Genomic DNA, 7636 nt, shown 5'->3' with positions numbered 1-7636 from the left:
TGTTAATTAACCTGGAATTCTTATATGCCTAAAAGCTTGGGTTGTGGAACTTTATTGATTTATTTACTTCAACAGCTTTATTAAGATGTAACGCATATACTGCACAATGCACCCCCTTAAAGTGTACAGTTCACTGGTTTTCAACATATTCACAGATACGTTTCAACAATTTTTGAACATTTTCATCACTTCAGAAAGAAACTCCTTGGGGCTGGCCCCGTGGCAGAGTGGTTGAGTTCACACACTCCGCTTCGGCGGCCCAGGGTTTCACCAGTTTGGATCCTGGGCGCAGACATGGCACTGCTTCATGTGGGCTCGTTGAGTCGAGAGTTGAAAGAAAGATTTCTTGGACTCTCAAGGTCTGGCAGTAGTGCTCTTTTATTTAGAGAATAGCATGGAGTAGCATCAGACAGGACCCATGGGCAGTGAAGAGCTGCAGGCATGGGGACAGGACCCATGGGCAGTGAAGAGCTGCAAACATGGGTTGAGGGTAGGGCTAAATTTAAGGCATAGGTATGTGAGTTATCTCTTTACAAGACAAAGATCATGAAAAAAAATTGTTAAAATGGTATCAGTGCAGGTGGGGTCTGGTTACTGGGTGGTCCTATAACTTTAGGACAGAATCAGATCGGATTAAGTCAGGATGTCCTATGCTTCCCGGAGGATGTTGGTGGTGGGGGGAGTCAGTTACAAGACGTTACCAAACCAGCACAGTAAACAAGAGCAAGATTATTATGCAGACTTAAGTCGTTGCCTGCCCCGTTAAGAGCTTCTAGATATAAGGTCATCCCCCCTTCTCCTGGTACAGAGAGGGAGACACTCTTGCAGATGGAGATTTCCCTTACAAATGTAAATGTCTCCTAACAAAGGGTAAGTAAATTCTACTTTTCAGTTTCTTTCCCGTCTGTAGTTTTTAAAAATAACCAGCCCAAAATAATCCTCATCACTGCTCATCAAGCCATGCTGAGGCAGCATCCCACATGCCACAGCTAGAAGGACCCACAAAAAATACACAGCTATGTACCAGGGGGCTTTGGGAGAAAAAGGAAAAACATAAAATCTTAAAAAAAAAAATTCATGTACAAGTTTTTATCTGCACATACGTTTTCATTTTTCTTCGGTTTATGGCTAGGAGAGGAATTGATGGATCATATGGTAATTGTAGGTTTAAGTTTTGAGGAGCTCCCAGACCGTTTTCCAGAGTGTCTGCACCACTTTATATTCATACCACCCCTGTATGAGGGTTCCAATTTCTCCATGTAGCCTCAACAAGATTTGATATTATCTCACTGTTTTTTTTGTTTTTTTTGAGGAAGATTAGCTCTGAGCTAACTGCTGCCAATCCTCCTCTCCTTGCCGAGGAAGACTGGCCCTGAGCCAACATCCATGCCCAACCTCCTCTACTTTATATGTGGGACATCTACCACAGCATGGCTTGCCAAGTGGTGCCATGTCTGCACCCGGAATCCAAACCAGCGAACCCCAGGCCACTGAAGCGGAACATGCACACCTAACCACTACCGCCACTGGGCTGGCCCCTTCTCTCATATTTTGACTCTAGTCTTCCTTGTGGTTGTGAAGTGGTATCTCATTAGGGCTTTGATTTGCATTTGCTTGATGACTAATAATGTGCAGCATTTTTTCACATGCTGTTGCCCATTTGTCTACCTCCTTGGAAAAACGTGTATGCAGATCCTTTGCCATTTTTAAATTGAGTTATTTGACTTTTTATTACTATAATAGGTCCTTATATATTTTCAATACAGGTGCCTTTCAGACATATTCCTTGTTCTGAAGTGTGCTTTGTGTGAAATTAATAGGTATTTTACATTCAGTCTGGGCTCTCAAAAATCTCTGTTGTACCCAAGTCTCACGTTGATGATTGCTTTGTCTCTTGAAAATGTGATTTTGTCTTTCCTTTTCATGTGGCCTCTAACTTTTGATTGAAAACCAGGCACGACGTTTGATGAAACAAGATTTCAGGTAAATAGGCCTTTAGTGTGAGGTGTTATGATTTCTTAAATAGGAGTTAGACTATGTTTCGTGTTTGCTGCAGCTGGAGGGGTCAGGGGCTTCATGGTATGCAGTGACCTTGCACTTATCTCCCCAGTGTGTTTGGCTTTCCCTAGAAACTCACTCTTAGGTAGAGCTTGTGTCTTGCAGCTCTGTTTTTATCCATTATTTTTATCCTGGGGCTCTGCTGATACAGTGTCAGGTATCTGAAAGGGAAATGTCCTCTCATGTTATGATGAAACCTGCAATGTTTTGGTGGTAAAGAATCCCTGGACTGTGAACTTCAGAACAGGATCATAGCGCTTATTTTCCTCCACGTTTGTCAGAGAGGAACCTGAAGTGACTCCAGGTGTGTTTGCACTTTGCCCAATCAGATAAGACTTTGGCACATTAATTTTCTTTGAGAGAAGGTCCAACTTACAAAGAACAAAATGCTTTGTGTGTATATCAAAACATCTCCCCCCATTTCCTGCATGAAGCAGGAGGCAATTTGCTCCCATCTTCACTATGAGAACCAGGTTGGGCTGCTGAAGGAAACATTCATGAATTCTGGGGGCCCCCTAAGGCCAGCCCCGAAGAGCATTTAACTCTCAAGATAATCCATACTACGTCTCCAGCAATTCGTATATTATAGTTTACGTGTTCCTAGATGTTGCTGGTTCCAGTGGCTTCTATTCTCGGTAAGTGGTTTTTCTCTACCAGTCTCTTGTTTGGGGGTCATTGGTTTTGATCCTGGCTCAATATGAGGTTGATATAAAGGAAGGCATTTTTGTAGAAAGAGAGCCATATCGTAACTATGGATAACCTCTAAGTAATTAACGCAGCTGGACATACTCTGGCTTGGACATAAGCTAGATAATAAACAACTGAAGCATAAAGAAAACTGCATGTATTATGACTTATGATCCCTGCTTAGCTATATATCTCCCAGCTGTAATAAGACAGTAACTTTGTTCTCTTGAGTTCCTTAGAAGTGTAGTGACCCCCAGTCTATGGTGCCAGATGGACAACATTCTGGACACCCTCCTCCATAGCCCTCTACCCCTATGTAACTGCTTCAAATTTCTGTATTCTCTTTACAACAGTTCTTTAGGATGGAAGTCCACCATCTTCTGATTAGCTGGCTTTTTGCTAAATAAAAGTCCTTTCTCTACACTGTCTTGCCTTTTGATGGACTAGCTTTTGTCTTGCAGCAAGCAGATCATGCCCTTTGCAAGGCAACAGTTTGTCCTGCAACCTCAAATCTCTCGTGTATCTAAGTAGAGGTGTTGCTCTTCAGGTTGGTCAGCTGTTTTTCTTGTTGTGAAGATGAGAGTGATCACTCCAATTCTTTACATATTGGAACAGAAATCATCATTCATGTCTGTTTCTCTGCAGTTTCCCTTCTGAGACTACACCATTTTCACTTACTGATTCTACTGCTAGAGCCCTGTGGGTGGTTTCAAAGTTTTCCTTTTGTGACCAATACACCTAAAAACATTATCATACAGGGATCTCTACATTTGCTTTCCTTTTCCTCATCTTCTAAAAATTCCCTATGCGGAATAACTGTTTGTGACTGGAAAGACATTTTCCATTGGTTAAGTTCTATTTTGTCATTGCCCATTTGGGGGCAGGATTGACACCTTATCTAAAATGGGATTGAATGCCAAGACTGACATTGCCACATGCATCAAGTTAATGGAAAATATTTGTTACTCATAGGTACTTCCTAAGGAGAGTAGGGCAAAGGTAAGGCCTTTACGGTGTATAGGGGGAGAGGCTGCAGGATTTCAAGGTTAAGATTCTTGTACCTGACAACAGAAAAAGAAGAGAGGCATGTGTTAACATTTGCAACTTGTTGACCCACTGTGAGCCAAATAGGGTGAGCAGGCATCTAGAGCACATTAACAGTCAAACATCAAAATGAAGTCAGTGTCCACTAAAGTTCACATCTGGGGTTTGTTGACTGAATAATATCACATCTTATTTAAGTGAATCAAATTTGAATATTCAAATGTTTGAATATGAATTTCAAAGCCATGTGAAAATCACAACCAATATATAGTTAAGATGGAGAAACCTCAAAAAAATTTGAAACCAGCCATCCCAGGGGGTTGGAAGGATCTAGAAAAATATTTCAATAGGGTTCCAGAGCCTTATTTCAGTAGTGCTATTATTTATTTTGTTGTGATTAAATTTGTTTATTTGATTCATTGTGATTTTTATTTGTCTCACTTTAATTATTGGCGGCACCTTGCTAGTGCCATCTACCCACGTGCCACAAGCAGCCCGTTTGTGTGCTTCCCCTGGCTGGCCAATAAACGGTCCCAAGCCAAGTGGTCATCAGGACCACAGCTGCCAGGGAGTTTCTCTTCAGATAAAACATTAGCTGCCTGCTACATGGGTTTCGAGTGTTTTGGACATTTCTTGATTGGCATTAACGAGAGTTTGTTGAATGACATCATATGTACCCAGGTCAGTGCATGTGACTCACCACAATGAGAATGTGAGTGCAATTGATAAAACAGCACATTTGTGTTGAGATGGGCCAGAGGGAGTTATGAAGGTGGATGCCCCAAAATGAAATATTGACATCCAGGGTACAGAGCACAAGTGATGTTATTAGGAGGAAGACCCAGGAGTTGGATATAACAGTGGTGGGCAGTGGGCACGATTACAATAAATGAATGACATAGGGGAGTGACCATTTTGACAGAAATGATTGGCATAGTAAGGACTCAACTCGAAGGTACCAGAAAACTTCATGATTAGAGCAAAGAAAAAGGCCCTAAAGGCTGGGAGTTGAATCTAACTAAGTCTTGAACAGCAGGAAGACCCATTTAGCAGGTGACAAGTTTTGTCTAAGTAAGCCATTCCGGCTTCTTTGGAGGCTGTAGCCTGGGGCCCTGAGAGAAGTGCAAGGTCCACTGAACCCCTTTTGGAAGACTCCAGGGTTGTATATTTGGAGAAATGTGTTGGTCACATCATGTCTAAAGCATCATGGGGAGTCCTTGCACTTGGTTCAGCAGGGACATGACTGATAGGATAAGTGAGTATCTACCATGGTTGGAGCATAGCAAGTAGCTCCTGCATAGGGGATGAGGACCCTGTAGAATCTATTTGCCATCAGCCAAAGAGACCCCTTCCTTGCCCTGGGAATTAAAATCATTGATTCTATTACCAGTGATGTGTTTTTCATTCAGGTGCATTGGCCAGATACTAAATTAGCCATGGCAGAAGAGGAGAGAAGTTCCTTGCATTCTGCCTAGAACTTTAGGACAAAGGCCCCTCAATGGTTTCATATTACATGGCTCACAGGGTCAGGTTAATACCATAAGGTCTGAGGTATCAGTATGTGTCTCAGAAATTCGAGTAAGTATATCTCCCTGAGCACTGAAATGAAGCTTCTAAAGACAGGATTAATAAGTGAAGAATTAGGAGTGACAATGGTTTGTACTTGGGCAATTGTGAAGCAAGATATTCCCAGAAGTATTTATCCCAAAGGTGATGACCTTGGATACGGAGTTCTTGTAGCTATCAGGGGGACCAGACTGCAAGATCATTGGCAATGGCCACAGGATCTGTAAAAATGTGACTGTTGACCAGGGCATCCTGTAGCGCTGGCATGATGGCAGAATGTGACTCACTGAGCTGATGCGTGGGTGCAGTCTTCTTTCAGGGGCGGCCTGTTGGATCTGGAGACAGAACGCAGCATCTCTCCAGTGGACCCCATTAGGTGTGTTGGTGGCACCTGTCCCATAAAGTATATGAACTCTCCTGGTCACTCATGTGATCCCAAGGAACTCCCCAAGTGTCTAGTGTGTCTGGAAAAGGGGTGATTTCCTCCAGGACGATTGCATCACTCAGAGGACAGGGAACACACTTCCTCCTGCAGGTGGGGGACAACAGAAGTCCCTTTTTGGGCTCTATCCTGTAGGTACTAATAACTTTGCAATGAGGAAGGCTGTGTGGTGAAACAAGGCTGATGGGTGCTCCTTTCACAACCCAAGGGAAAGCAGAAAGCTGTCTGCACTGGATCATCAGCTCGGGGTCCGTGAGAGCTTCCATTTCCAGAAAGTCTGCATCTGTCGCCAGCAGTGGCTGCTCTAAATGTGTTTAGCACCAGACCGAGAAAACTTTTGTGCACCAGAATGTCCCGGGCAATTTATGGCCATCAGGGGTGACTGAGAGCCTCTGGGAGGCATGAGGAGGCTGCTGAAGCCTCTGTGCTGTCGGAGTCCGGGGAGGGAGCCACCATGGAGTGCCTGTGATTTGGTCAGATGCTAGAGCCATTGTTTCCCCAAAGTTGTTCAATTTTTAAGTCTTTTGTAAGTAAGCAAGTAGAGAAAATAATTAAGGGATTGTTGCAACTCAGGGGCACATGCTCGTGACATGATTTCTGCCACTGCTTCTTCCACCCTCTCACCTCACAGCCCCCTGCTGTGCTGCAGAGAAATTTTCAGAAGAGACAGGTGTGGATTTCTAAAGATGTTGCCAGCAGGCAGGCACAGGGTTGCCTTGAGCTGAGAAACATATGGCTGGAAATGGACTCAGGACTGCAATGGAAAGACATGATGCTGATGCCTACGGATTAGATCCCACTTGGGGAGAAGTGTGGGAGATGCCTGCATGTTTCAGAACCACAGTATTTCCAAAGATCTGTCCACAAACCTGATTTAAACTCAAAGACAGATTCTGGGAGCCCTCTCACTTCACTCCTAGTTATGAGTCTGAGCTGAGGGCAGGTGCAGCCCTAGGGGGTGTTTGCTCAACTAAGACAGGGTTGCAAGAAAGGCCTGTTGGGGACTGAGTCCTCCTTGCCAGTCCTTCATTCTTCCCAAGAAGGATCCCCAGGTGGAGGAAAGGAGTGTTGCACATGTAAAACTCAAGGTTCAGGAGAGGTTAACATCCTCCCAGCATGGGGAAGCATTCTGGTTCTTCGTTTTCTATCAATTATTTTGAATATATACACATATTATTTAAGGTGTAGTAGTGAGTTTTCACAAATGTCCAGTAATATTACCACCAAAAGATGCAGAACACCCCACACCTCAAAAGCGCACTCTCGTGGTTCCCATTTCTACTAAACCCTTCTAATACATAGGTCAGCACTAAAAAGGGGGAAAGCCTGTATTTTTTTGCTCTTTAATAAACTCAAAGCTGTTACTTTCCTTGCTCCTCTTCCACAACATGTGCTGGAAGTCCAGGCTATGGAAATGAGACCTGTGAACAGGAAATGGGCTCCAGGGCTTTGTGGGTCATTAACATAAAAAGCTTCCAGCTACTCCTGCTATAAAAAGACATTCAACATGTCCCATATCTCCTTTACATTAAATTAGGTAATTACTCAAAATGATACAAACTTTCTGCAGCTCAACTCAATTATTCCTTGCATGATTACGTTCTAAACATCCATAGCTCTTTTTGGGGTTTCCACTGAGAAATCACACTGGACACGCACAGTTATCACTGTCCTCATAGAATAAACTCAGGTGGGTTACAACAGTGCAGATGAGGGCAGCTCTTGCTCAGTTGGGAGGATCTCCACGGCTTAAAGGGGTATATGTTGTGTCAGTCTGAATAGCAGCAAAATGAAAATGCCAAAAATATTACAAGTTAAAATATTTAAACATATTATATC

Source organism: Equus quagga, chromosome 14 (genome assembly GCF_021613505.1).
Source record: "Equus quagga isolate Etosha38 chromosome 14, UCLA_HA_Equagga_1.0, whole genome shotgun sequence".
NCBI lineage: Eukaryota > Metazoa > Chordata > Mammalia > Perissodactyla > Equidae > Equus > Equus quagga.
The sequence above is the reverse complement of the archived record's forward strand: the minus strand, read 5'-3'. Positions refer to the sequence as shown.